The sequence below is a fragment of the Lethenteron reissneri genome, chromosome 32 (genome assembly GCF_015708825.2).
Source record: "Lethenteron reissneri isolate LAM-NWPU_2019-01 chromosome 32, ASM1570882v1, whole genome shotgun sequence".
In the NCBI taxonomy this organism is placed as follows: Eukaryota; Metazoa; Chordata; class Hyperoartia; order Petromyzontiformes; family Petromyzontidae; genus Lethenteron; species Lethenteron reissneri.
This window is the reverse complement of record NC_083810.1, coordinates 5,841,032-5,855,578: the sequence shown is the minus strand read 5'-3', so window position 1 is coordinate 5,855,578 and position 14,547 is coordinate 5,841,032. Positions and strand designations below refer to the sequence as shown.

General features: G+C 53.0%; 1 protein-coding gene across 3 annotated transcripts in view; it reads right to left on the bottom strand.

The window, feature by feature from the left end:
- LOC133349936 (protein sprouty homolog 4-like) overlaps positions 1 to 14,547 on the bottom strand; it is a 45,576-nt gene that overhangs the window by 18,272 nt on the left and 12,757 nt on the right. The window contains exon 1 of one of the 3 annotated variants that reach the window (XM_061563824.1): positions 12,185 to 12,270. The exons of the other annotated variants lie outside the window; for them this stretch is intronic. The gene's annotated coding sequence lies outside the window, so the exon portion shown is untranslated. Of the gene's footprint in view, positions 1 to 12,184; positions 12,271 to 14,547 lie in introns of those variants that run through there. 3 annotated transcript variants of the gene reach the window in all.

Here is a 14,547-nt window from a genome sequence, read left to right as displayed (position 1 = left end):
GTACTGTGTGTATTGGGTACTGTGTGTATATTGGGCACTGTGTGTGTATATGGGCACTGTGTGTATATGGGCACTGTGTGTGTGTGTATGGGCACTGTGGTGTGTTGTGTATGGGCACTGTGTGTGGTGTGTATGGGCACTGTGTGTGTGTGTGTAGTGGGCACTGTGTGTGTGTGTATTGGCACTGTGTGTGTATGGCACTGTGTGTTGTATGGGGCACTGTGTGTATATGGGCACTGTGTGTGTGTATGGGCACTGTGTGTGTGTATGGGGCACTGTGTGTGTGTATGGGCACTGTGTGTGTGTATGGGCACTGTGTGTGTGTATGGGCACTGTGTGTGTGTATATGGCCACTGTGTGTGTATATGGGCACTGTGTTGTGTGTATCACTGTGTGTGTATATGGGCACTGTGTGTGTGTATATGGGCACTGTGTGTGTGTATATGGCAACTGTATGTGTGTATATGGTACTGTGTGTGTGTATATGGGCCCTGTGTGTGTATATGGGCACTGTGTGTGCGTATGGGTACTGTGTGTGGTGTGTGTATGGGCACTGGGTGTGTATAGGGGCACTGTGGTGTGTATATATGGGCACTGCGTGTGTGTATATGGGGTACTGTGTGTGTATGGGCCACTGTGTGTGTGTATATGGGCACTGTGTGTGTATATGGGCACTGTGTGTGTGTATATGGGCACTGTGTGTGTATATGGGCACTGTGTGTGTGTGTGTATGGGCACTGTGTGTGTGTATATGGCAACTGTGTGTGTGTATATGGGTACTGTGTGTGTGGTGTATGGGCACTGTGTGTGTGTGTATGGGCACTGTGTGTGTGTGTATGGGTACTGTGTGTGTGTATATGGGCACTGGTGTGTGTATGGGCACTGTGTGTGTGTATATGGGCACTGTGTGTGTGTATATGGGTACGTGTGTGTGTGTATGGTCACTGTGTGTGTGTGTATGGGCACTGTGTGTGTGTGTATGGGCACTGTGGGGTGTGTGTATGGGCACTGTGTGTGTGTATATGGTACTGTGTGTGTGTATATGGGCACTGTGTGTGTTGTGCATGGGCACTGTGTGGGTGTGCATGGGCACTGTGTGTGTGTGCACATGGGCACTGTGTTGTGTGTATGGGCACTGTGTGTGTGTGCATGGGCACTGTGTGTGTGTGCATGGGCACTGTGTGTGTGTGCATGGGCACTGTGTGTGTGTGTATGGGCACTGTGTGTGTGTACATGGGCACTGTGTGTGTGTACATGGGCACTGTGTGTATATATGGTCACTGTGTGTGTGTATATGGGCACTGTGTGTGTATATGGGCACTGTGTGTGTGTATATGGGCACTGTGTGTGTGTGTGTATGGGCACTGTGTGTGTACATGGGCACTGTGTTGTATGGGCACTGTGTGTGTGTATTGGGCACTGTGTGTGTGTATGGCACTTGTGTAGCACTGTGGTGTGTATAAGTACTGTGGGTGTGTATAAGTACTGGTGTGTATATAGGGCACTGTGTGTGTATATGGCACTGTGGTGTGTATATGGGTACTGTGTGTGTGTATGGGTACTGTGTGTGTGTATGGGTACTGTGTGTGTGTATGGGTAATGTGTGTGTATATGGGTAGTGTGGGTGTGTGGTGTATATGGGGCACTGTGGTGTGGTGTGTATGGGCACTGTGTGTATATGGGCACTGTGTGTAATGGGCACTGTGTGTGTGTATGGGTACTGTGTGTGTGTATATGGGCACTGTGTGTGTAGGGAGTACTGTGTGTGTATATGGGCACTGCGTGTGTGCGTATGGTACACTGTGTGTGTATATGGGCACTATGTGTGTGTGTATGGGCACTGTGTGTGTGTATGGGTACTGTGGGGTGATATTGGGCACTGTGTGTGTATGGGCACTGTGTGTGTATATGGGCACTGCGTGTGTATATGGGCACTGCGTGTGTGTGTATGGGCACTGTGTGTGTATGGGTAATGTGTGTGTATATGGGTAGTGTGTGGTATATGGGCACTGTGTGTGTGTGTGTATGGGCAGTGTTGTGTGTGTATGGGCACTGTGTGTATATGGGCACTGTGTGTGTATGGGCACTGTGTGTGTGTATGGGTACTGTGTGTGTATATGGGTACTGTGTGTATGGGCACTGTGTGTGTGTAGGTACTGTGTGTGTATATGGGCACTGTGTGTATATGGGCACTGTGTGTGTATGGGCACTGTGTGGTATATGGGCCCTGCGTGTGTGTATGGCACTGTGTGTGTATGGGTACTGTGTGTATATGGGCACTGTGTGTGTATATGGGCACTGCGTGTGTATATGGGCACTGTGTGTATGGGTACGTGTGTGTATATGGGCACTGCGTGTGTGTGTATGGGCACTGGTGTGTATATGGCACTATGTGTGTGTGTATGGGCACTGTGTGTGTGTGGTATATGGGCACTGTGTGTGTGTATATGGGCACTGCGTGTGGTGTGTATATGGGCACTGTGTGTGTATATGGGTACTGTGTGTGAATATGGGCACTGTGTGTGTGTATGGGCACTGTGTGTGTGTGTATGGGCACTGTGTGTGTATGGGCACTGTGTGTGTGTATATGGGTACGTGTGTATATATGGGTACTGTGTGTGTATGGGCACTGTGGTGTATGTGGGCACTGTGTGTATATGGCACTGTGTGTATATGGGTACTGTGTGTGTTTATGGGTACTGTGTGTGTGTATATGGGTACTGTGTGTGTGTATATGGGTACTGTGTGTATATTGGGTAATGTGTGTGTATGGGCGCTGTGTGTGTGTGTATATGGGCACTGTGTGTGTGTATATGGGCACTGTGTGTGTATATATGGGCACTGTGTGTTATATATGGGCATGTGTGTGTGTATGGGCACTGTGTGTGTGTATGGGCACTGTGTGTGTGTATGGGCACTGTGTGTGTGTATGGGCACTGTGTGTGTGTATGGGCACTGTGTGGTGTATGGGCACTGTGTGGGTGTATGGGCACTGGTGTGTGTATAATGGGCACTGGTGTGTGTATATGGGCACTGTGTGTGTATATGGGCACTGTGTGTGTGTATATGGGCAACTGTGTGTGTATGGGCACTGTGTGTGGTGTATATGGGCACTGGTGTGTGTATATGGGCACTGTATGTGTGTATATGGGTACTGTGTGTGTGTATATGGGCACTGTGTGTGTATATGGGCACTGTGTGTGCGTATGGGTACTGTGTGGTGTGTATATGGGCACTGCGTGTGTGTAATGGGTACTGTGTGTGTATGGGCACTGTGTGTGTGTATATGGGCACTGTGTGTGTATATGGGCCTGTGTGTGTGTATATGGGCACTGTGTGTGTATATGGGCACGTGTGTGGTGTGTATGGGCACTGTGTGTGTGTATATGGGCACTGTGTGGTGTGTATATGGGTACTGTGTGTGTGTATGGGCACGTGTGTGTGTGTATGGGCACTGTGTGTGTGTGTATGGGTACTGTGTGTGTGTATATGGGCACTGTGTGTGTATGGGCACTGTGTGTGTGTATATGGGCACTGTGTGTGTGTATATGGGTACGTGTGTGTGTGTATGGGCACTGTGTGTGTGTGTATGGGCACTGTGTGTGTGTGTATGGGCACTGTGGTGTGTGTATGGGCACTGTGTGTGTGTATGGCACTGTGTGTGTGTATATGGGTACTGTGTGTGTGTATATGGGCACTGTGTGTGTGTGCATGGGCACTGTTGTGTGTGCATGGGCACTGTGTGTGTGTGCACATGGGCATGTGTGTGTGTATGGGCACTGTGTGTGTGCATGGGCACTGTGTGTGTGCATGGGCACTGTGTGTGTGTGCATGGGCACTGTGTGTGTGTATGGGCACTGTGTGGTGTACATGGGCACTGTGTGTGTGTACATGGGCACTGTGTATATATGGGCACTGTGTGTGTGTATATGGGCACTGTGTGGTATATGGGCACTGTGTGTGTATATGGGCACTGTGTGTGTGTGTGTATGGGCACTGTGGTGTACATGGGCACTGTGTGTGTATGGGCACTGTGTGTGTGTATGGGCACTGTGTGTGTGTATGGGCACTGTGTGTGTATAAGTACTGTGTGTGTATAAGTACTGTGTGTATATGGGCACTGTGGTGTATATGGGCACTGTGTGTGTATATGGGTAATGTGTGTGTGTATGGGTACTGTGTGTGTGTATGGGTACTGTGTGTGTATGGGTAAGTGTGTGTATATGGGTAGTGTGTGTGTGTATATGGGCACTGTGTGTTGTATGGGCACTGTGTGTATATGGCACTGTGTGTATGGGCACTGTGTGTGGTATGGGTACTGTGTGTGTATATGGGCACTGTGTGTGTATGGGTACTGTGTGTGTATATGGGCACTGCGTGTGTGTGTATGGGCACGTGTGTGTATATGGGCACTATGTGTGGTGTATGGGCACTGTTGTGTGTATGGGTACTGGTGTGTATATGGCACTGTGTGTATATGGGCACTGGTGTGTGTATGGGCACTGTGTGTGTATATGGGCACTGCGTGTGTATATGGTCACTGCGTGTGTGTATGGGCACTGTGTGTGTAGGGTAATGTGTGTGTATATGGGTAGTGTGTGTGATATGGGCACTGTGTGTGTGGTGTATGGGCAGTGTGTGTGTGTGTATGGGCACTGTGTGTATATGGGCACTGTGTGTGTATGGGCACTGTGTGTGTGTATGGGTACTGTGTGTGTATATGGGTACTGTGTGTGTACGGGCACTGTGTGTGGTGTATGGTACTGTGTGTGTATATGGGCACTGTGTGTAATGGGCACTGTTGTGTATGGGCACTGTGTGTGTATATGGGCACTGCGTGTGTGTGTATGGGCACTGTGGTGTATGGGTACTGTGTGTGTATGGGCACTGTGTGTGTATATGGGCACTGCGTGTGTGTATATGGGCACTGTGTGTTATGGGTAACTGTGTGTATATGGGCACTCGTGTGTGTATGGGCACTGTGTGTGTATATGGGCACTATGGTGTGTATGGGCACTGTGTGTGTGTGTGTATATGGGCACTGTGTGTGGATATGGGCACTGCGTGTGTGTGTGTATATGGGCACTGTGTGTGTGTATATGGGTACTGTGTGTGAATATGGGCACTGTGTGTGTGTATGGGCACTGGTGTGTGTGTATGGGCACTGTGTGTGTGTATGGGCACTGTGTGTGTGTATATGGGTACTGTGTTATATATGGGTACCTGTGTGTATGGGCACTGTGTGTGTATATGGGCACTGTGTGTGTATCTGGGCACTGTGTGTATATGGGTACTGTGTGTGTATATGGGTACTGTGTTTGTGATATGGGTACGTGTGTGTGTATTGGTACTGTGTGTATATATGGGTAATGTGTGTGTGTATGGGCGCTGTGTGGTGTGTATGGGCACTGTGGTGTGTGTGATGGGCACTGTGTGTGTGTGTATATGGGTACTGTGTGTGTGTATATGGGCACTGTGTGTGTATGGGCACTGTGTGTGTGTATGGGCACTGTGTGTGTGTATATGGGCACTGTGTGTGTGTGTATGGGCACTGTGTGTGTGTGTATGGGCACTGTGTGTGTGTATATGGGCACTGTGTGTATATGGGCACTGTGTGTGATATATGGGCACTGTGTTGTAGGGTAATGTGTGTGTAATGGGTAGTGTGTGTGTATGGCACGGTGTGTGTATGGGCACTGTGTGTGTATATGGGCACTGCGTGGTGTATATGGGCACTGCGGTGTGTGTATGGGCACTGTGTGTGGTATGGGTAATTGTTGTGTTGTGTAGGTAGTGTGTAGTGTATATGGGCACTGTGTGTGTGTGTGATGGGCAGTGGTGTGTGTGTATGGGCACTGTGTGTATATGGGCACTGTGTGTGTATGGGCACTGTGTGTGTGTATGGGTACTGTGTGTGTATATGGGTACTGTGTGTATGGGCACTGTGTGTGTGTATGGGTACTGTGTGTGTATATGGGCACTGTGTGTATATGGGCACTGTGTGTGTATGGGCACTGTGTGTGATATGGCACTGCGTGTGTGTGTATGGGCACTGTGTGTATGGGTACTGTGTGTGTATATGGGCACTGTGTGGTATATGGGCACGTGTGCGTGTGTATATGGGCACTGTGTGTGTATGGGTACTGTTGTGTATATGGGCACTGCGGTGTGTGTATGGGCACTGTGTGTGTATATGGGCACTATGTGTGTGTGTATGGGCACTGTGTGTGTGTGTGTATAGGGCACTGTGTGTGTGTATATGGGCACTGCGTGTGTGTGTGTATATGGGCACTGTGTGTGTGTATGGGTACTGTGTGTGAAATGGGCACTGTGTGTGTGTATGGGCACTGTGTGTGTGTGTATGGCACTGTGTGTGTGTATGGGCACTGTGTGTGTGTATATGGGTACTGTGTGTATATTGGGTACTGTGTGTTATGGGCACTGTGGTGTATGTGGGCACTGTGTGTGTATATGGGCACTGTGTGTATATGGTGTTATGTGTGTGTATATGGGTACTGTGTGTGTGTATATGGGTACTGTGTGTGTGTATGGGTACTGTGTGTATATATGGGTAATGTGTGTGTGTATGGGCGCTGTGTGTGTGTGTGTATATGGGCACTGTGTGTGTGTATATGGGCACTGGTGTGTATATATGGGCACTGTGTGTATATATGGGCACTGTGTGTGTGTATGGGCACTGTGTGTGTGTATGGGCACTGTGTGTGTATGGGCACTGTGTGTGTGTATGGGCACTGTGTGTGTGTATGGGCACTGTGTGTTGTATGGGCACTGTGTGTGTGTATGGGCACGTGTGTGTGATAGGGGCACTGTGTGTGTAATGGGCACTGTGTGTGTATATGGGCACTGTGTGGTGTATATGGGCACTGTGTGTGTATATGGGCACTGTGTGTGTGTATATGGGCACTGTGTGTGTGTATAGGGCACTGTATGTGTGTATATGGGTAGTGGTGTGTATATGGGCACTGTGTGTGTGTATATGGGCACTGTGTGTGCGTATGGTACTGTGTGTGTGTGTGTATGGGCACTGTGTGTGTATGGGCACTGTGTGTGTATATATGGGCACTGCGTGTGTGTATATGGGTACTGTGTGTGTATGGGCACTGTGTGTGTATATGGGCACTGTGGTGTATATGGGCACTGTGTGTGTATATGGGCACTGTGTGGTATATGGGCACTGTGTGTGTGTGTGTATGGGCACTGTGTGTGTGTATATGGGCACTGTGTGTGTGTATATGGGTACTGTGTGTGTGTGTATGGGCACTGTGTGTGTGTGTATGGGCACTGTGTGTGTTGTATGGGTACTGTGTGTGTGTATATGGGCACTGTGTGTGTAGGGCACTGTGTGTGTATATGGGTGTGTGTGTATATGGGTACTGTGTGTGTGTGTATGGGCACTGTGTGTGTGTATGGGCACTGTGTGTGTGTGTATGGGCACTGTGTGTGTGTATGGGCACTGTGTGTGTATGGGCACTGTGGTGTGTATATGGGTGACTGTGTGTGTATATGGGCACTGTGTGTGTGTGCATGGGCACTGTGTGTGTGCATGGGCACTGTGTGTGTGTGCACATGGGCACTGTGTGTGTGTATGGGCACTGTGTGTGTGTGCATGGGCACTGGTGTGTGCATGGGCACTGTGTGTGTGCATGGGCACTGTGTGGTGTGTATGGGCACTGTGTGTGTGTACATGGGCACTGTGTGTGTGTACATGGGCACTGTGTGTATATATGGGCACTGTGTGTGTGTATATGGGCCTGTGTGTGTATAGGGCACTGTGTGTGTGATATGGGCACTGTGTGTGTGTGTGTATGGGCACTGTGTGTGTACATGGGCACTGTGTGTGTATGGGCACTGTGTGTGTGTATGGGCACTGTGTGTGTATGGGCACTGTGTGTGTGTATAAGTACTGTGTGGTGTATAAGTACTGTGTGTATGGGCACTGTGTGTGTATAGGGCACTGTGTGTGTATATGGGTACTGTGTGTGTGTATGGGTACTGTGTGTGTGTATGGGTACTGTGTGTGTATGGGTAATGTGTGGTATGGGTAGTGTGGTGTGTGTATATGGGCACTGTGTGTGTGTGTATGGGCACTGTGTGTATATGGGCACTGTGTGTATGGGCACTGTGTGTGTGTATGGGTACTGTGTGTGTGTATATGGGCACTGTGTGTGTATGGGTACTGTGTGTGTATATGGGCACTGCGTGTGTGTGTATGGGCACTGTGTGTGTATATGGGCACTATGTGTGTGTATGGGCACTGTGTGTGTGTAGGGTACTGTGTGTGTATATGGGCACTGTGTGTATATGGGCACTGTGTGTGTATGGGCACTGTGTGTGTATATGGGCACTGCGTGTGTATATGGGCACTGCGTGTGTGTGTATGGGCACTGTGTGTGTATGGGTAATGTGTGTGTATATGGGTGTGTGTGTGTATATGGCACTGTGTGTGTGTGTATGGGCAGTGTGTGTGGGTGTATGGGCACTGTGTGTATATGGGCACTGTGTGTGTATGGGCACTGTGTGTGTGTATGGTACTGTGTGTATATGGGTACTGTGTGTGTACGGGCACTGTGTGTGTGTATGGGTACTGTGTGTGATATGGCACTGTGTGTATATGGGCACTGTGTGTGTATGGGCACTGTGTGTGTATATGGGCACTGCGTGTGTGTGTATGGGCACTGTGTGTGTATGGGTACTGTGTGTGTATATGGGCACTGTGTGTGTATATGGGCACTGCGTGTGTGTATATGGGCACTGTGTGTGTATGGGTACTGTGTGTGTATATGGGCACTGCGTGTGTGTGTATGGGCACTGTGTGTGTATATGGGCACTATGGTGTGTGTATGGGCACTGTGTGTGTGTGTGTATATGGGCACTGTGTGTGTGTATATGGGCACTGCGTGTGTGTGTGTATATGGGCACTGTGTGTGTATATGGGTACTGTGTGTGAATATGGGCACTGTGTGGTGTGTATGGGCACTGTGTGTGTGTGTATGGGCACTGTGTGTGTGTAGGGCACTGTGTGTGTGTATAGTACTGTGTGTATATGGGTACTGTGTGTGTATGGGCACTGTGTGGTATATGGGCACTGTGGTGTATATGGGCACTGTGTGTATATGGGTACTGTGTGTGTATATGGGTACTGTGTGTGTGTAATGGGTACTGTGTGTGTATATGGTACTGTGTGATATATGGTAATTGTGTGTGTATGGGCGCTGTGTGTGTGTGTATGGGCACTGTGTGTGTGTGTAGGGCACTGTGTGTGTGTGTATATGGGTACTGTGTGTGTATATGGGCACTGTGTGTGTATGGGCACTGTGTGTGTGTATGGGCACTGGGTGTGTATATGGGCACTGTGTGTGTGTGTAGGGCACTGTGTGTGTGTGTATGGGCACTGTGTGTGTGTATATGGGCACTGTGTGTGTATATGGGCACTGTGGTTATATGGGCACTGTGTGTGTGTATATGGGCACTGTGGTGTATGGGCACTGTGTGTGTATGGGTTACTGTGTGTGTATGGGTACTGTGTGTGTATGAGTACTGTGTGTGTGGTATATATGGGTAGTGTGTGTGTGTACATGGGTACTGTGTGTGTGTATATGGGTACTGTGTGTGTGTATATGGGTACTGTGTGTGTATGGGTACTGTGTGTGTGTTATGGGTACTGTGTGTGTGTATGGGTACTGTGTGTATATGGGTACTGTGTGTGTGTATGATACTGTTGTGTGTATATGGCACTGCGTGTGTGTGTGTATATGGGTATGTGTGTGTGTACATGGGTACTGTGTGTGTATATGGGTACTGTGTGTGTATATGGCACTGTGTGTGTGTATGGGCACTGTGTGTGTGTACATGGGTACTGTGTGTGTTTACATGGGTACTGTGTGTGTGTATAGGGTACTGTGTGTATATGGGTACTGTGTGTATATGGGCACTGTGTGTGTATATGGGCACTGTGTGTATAGGCACTGTGTGTGTGTATGGGCACTGTGTGTGTGTGTATGGGCACTGTGTGTGTGTGTATGGGCACTGTGTGTGTGTGTATGGGCACTGTGTGTGTGTGTATGGCACTGTGTGTGTATGGGCACTGTGTGTGTGTATGGGCACTGTGTGTTATGGGCACTGTGTGTATATGGGTACTGTGTGTATATGGGCACTGTGTGTGTATATGGGCACTGTGTGTGTATATGGGCACTGTGTGTATATGGGCACTGTGTGTGTATATGGGCACTGTGTGTAGATGGGCACTGTGTATATATGGGTACTGTGTATATATGGGCACTGTGTGTGTGGGTACACGGGCGAGATCTGAGCCGGTCCCTGACCCTCCCCCCCGTGTGACCTCGACTCAAATCGGTCCCCGGTGCGGTGTGTGAACATCGCCACGAGGGAGACAAAGGCGGCCGCGGGAGTGGCCCTGGTCACCCCACGACCTCGCGTGCCGTGCCGGCCGTCACAGGGTGGCTCGCGAACACCAATAGCCCCCAAAATAGTCTGTCAAGGGCCGTTCGACTGACATGGGCACTCACTGTGAATTAGTGATTTGATAGAAGGGTGGTGCTGCTGTTGTTGTTGCTGTGTGTGTGTGTCTATACGGGCACAGTGTAGTAATACATGGCAGTGTGTATGTGTATGATCACGTCTCATTATATCACGTGTCAACAAGGGTCACAACACGTGGGGGGGGGGGCACACGTGTCAACAAGGGTCACAACGCAGGGGGGGGCACACTTGTCAACAAGGGTACACAACGCAGGGGGGGGGCACACGTGTCAACAAGGGTCACAACACGCAGAGGGGGGGGCACAGTGTCAACAAGGGTCACAACACGCAGGGGGGGGCACAGTGTCAACAGGGTCACAACACGTGGGGGGGGGGCACACGTGTCAACAAGGGTCACAACACGTGGAGGGGGGGGCACACGTGTCAACAAGGGTCACAACAGCAGAGGGGGGGGCACACGTGTCAACAAGGGTCACAACACGCGGGGGGGGCACACGTGTCAACAAGGGTCACAACACGCGGGGGGGGCACACGTGTCAACAAGGGTCACACACGCGGGAGGGGGGCACGTGTCAAATAGGGTCACAACACGGGGGGGGGGCACACGTGTCAACAAGGGTCACAACACGCGGGGGGGGGCACACGTGTCACAAGGTCACAACACGCGGGGGGGGGCACGTGTCAACAAGGGTCACAAACACGGGGGGGGGGCACACGTGTCAACAAGGGTCACAACACGGGGGGGGCACACGTGTCAACAAGGGTCACACACGCGGGGGGGGGGGCACACGTGTCAACAAGGGTCACAACACGCGGGGGGGGGCACACGTGTCAACAAGGGTCACAACACGGGGGGGGGCACACGTGTCAACAAGGGTCACAACACGCTGGGGGGGGCACACGTGTCAACAAGGTCAAACACGGGGGGGGGCACACGTGTCAACAAGGGTCACAACACGCGGTGGGGGGGGCACACGTGTCAACAAGGGTCACAACACGGGGGGGGGGGCACGTGTCAACAAGGGTCACAACACGGGGGGGGGGCACACGTGTCAACAAGGGTCACAACACGGGGGGGGGGCACACGTGTCAACAAGGGTCACAACACGGGGGGGGGCACACGTGTCAACAAGGGTCACAACACGGGGGGGGCACGTGTCAAAAGAGGTCACAACACGGGGGTGCACACGTGTCAACAAGGGTCACAACACGCGGGGGGGGGGGCACAGCCTTGCGAGGCGCATCGGTGAAGACGCGGTGGAGACACGGGGAGGGGGGGGTTCGCGCTGCCATCCCAGCCCCCCCCGAGCAGAAGCTCCCCAAATGAGAACCCCTTCGTCGCTCTGAACCCCCGAATCTCTCCAAGCCCCGTCCACAAACCCCTTCGCGATGACACTCAACCCTGACGTTCCCCCTGCACACACAACGCGGACCCCCCCCGTACCCCGACCCCACGAGACCCCCACGAGACGGACCCCCCCCCCGCTACCCCTCGCCGCCCGGGGTCCCCGAGAGGGGAGATCCCCTCTTCTGCCCGCGATGGCCGCGACCCCGAGATGGCGGGAGAGAGCGACGCCTCCCCTCCTCCACCTAATCATCATCGTCGTCACTCTCCTCCACTCATTATCATCATTGTCGTCACATTCCTCCTCCTCGGCTTCACCTGAGGCCGCCTCGGCGCGGACGGAGCTGCTCAGGAGGTCCCCATGGCGGAGTCGAGGCGCAGCAGCGGGCAGGAGGGAGACGGGGAGAAGGAAGGGGTCGAGGAGGGGAAGGACGAGTAGGAAGAAGACGGCGAGTGCCGAGCAGAGCGGGTGGAGCTGAAGACGGTGGGGGGTGGGGTGGGAGCACGGGAAGGGATGAGAGCGAGGGAGTGGAAGGAGACAGTCGTGGAGGGTGTCAGGAGTGAAGAGCCCCGCGATCGGTAGAGACAGGGAGGGAGACCAGGGAAGGAGTCACAGGGAGGGACCACAGGAGGGAGACGGGGGGAGGGAGACACAGTGAGGGAGTCACAGGGAGAGACACAGTGAGGGAGACGGAGGGAGACACAGGGAGTCGAGGGAGGGAGACGGGGTCAGAGAGGAGTCACAGGGAGGGACACAGGGAGGGAGTCGGAGAGGGAGACGGATCAGGGAGGGACACGGGGAGAGAGCGTCGAGGGGCCGAGTAGCCAGGCGCTCAGCGCCAGCCGCGCCGCATCGCCGGCCCGGCCCGGGGACAATGAGGGCGAGGAGAGCGCGGGGAGAGTGAAGGGGACGAGGAGGGAGGCAAGGGAGAGGGGAAGGCGAGAGAGCGTGCTTGGTGGTGCTTGGTGGGGGGGGGGCGAGTGGAGGGGAGAGAGAGCGACGGCGGGGAGAGTGAGTGGGGGGGGGGACTGCAGCAGGGGGAGGAGAGCGGTGGAGCGTGCGGGAGAGAGCGCGGGGGTGGGGGGGCGTTGGGGAGCGCCGTGCAGCAGAGTGGCCGCTAAGAGCCGCCCTTGTGCCGCTAATGGCGCTTTCCGGAGCGAGCGCCCACGGAACTCGATCCGCGTGACCCCTCCCCTCACCCCAGCCCCGCCCCTCCAGCAGCCCCTCCCCTCTCCCCCCTCCGCTCCTCCTCCCCCGTGGGCACGCGCTTCCGTCGGGCCGCGCGCGCGCGACGTCATCGCATCCGTGCGCGCTGATTGGTAGAGACGGGCCCCTCCTCCTGCCCTCCCCCCCAGCTCCAACACCCCCTTCGCCCTGCCCCCCAAGTCCCCCGCCCCCCAGCCCCCCACCCCGCCCCCCGGCGCGCGCTCTATTGTCATTCCTGAGCGCGCGAGACAATGCATCCGGTGGGCGCTGATTGGTCCGCGCCGCCGCCCCGTCCCCCCCACTCACGCACCGCAAGGGCCCACCCCCAAACATTCAGCCACGACTCGAACTGCCTTGCACAGAACGCACCACGAAGCGAGGGCCAATCCACTGCTGGATGAAGGCACCCACCACCCACCCTCCCAAACCGTCACCTCTCGCGATCCAGCGAAGTAAAACTATGAACCACACACACACAGCAACTCGCATATCAACCCATTTCATTGCTCCATCGGTTTTTTTCGTGCACTGTCGGACGCGTTCCATTTCTAACCCTGGGACCGAGTCCAAAGAATGGGCACGCACACGTTGTACACATGCGCATTCTTGGAAGAGGACGCGTGGATTAGAGAACATCCGTAGGTCATGACATCATCCAAACCGTCAAGTGGGCTTGGGCAGGGCTCGTCCCCAAGATGAGGATATGGGGAAAATTCTAATGGAGTGGCAGGCAAATGGATGGAACGCGTTAGAGCGGGTTCACGTCCACCAGGAGATGGAGCGATGAAATCAGCTCGTGTGCAGGTGCTGGGCCGATGGTTACATCGCAGAATCGTATACACACACACGTATACAATGGCACCTTGCACGCGTACACAAAGACAACGATGCCCCCCCCCCCAACGTGTAGCCTTTAAACAGAATGTTGGGGCAAATGTTGTGAGCGAGCCATATGAAGGCACGGCACGCGGAGGTGGGTGGAAAACACCACGCCCGACCGCCTTTGTCTCCCTCGTGGCGATGTTTACACACCGCACCAGCTACTCATTTGAAGCTGAGTCGACCTAGGGGAGGCCCAGAACCGATTCAAATAATCGTCACTGGTGTTGGCCGTGAACGGGAATCGAACTCGGGTCGGGTTCATAGCGCAGCGCGAACCACTACCGCTACCTACACACGTGCACACACACACATATTAACACACACACATCGCGCACACACATCGCGCACACACACACATTACACACACACATTACACACACACATTGCACCACACACATTGCCACAACAACAAACACAGCGCACACACATCGCACATACACACACATTACCACACACATTGCACACACACATTGCCACACACACACACATCGCGCACACAAATCGCGGACACAAACACACATTGCACACGCACATTACACACAACATCGCCAACACACACATCGCGGACAAAACACACATTGCACACCACACA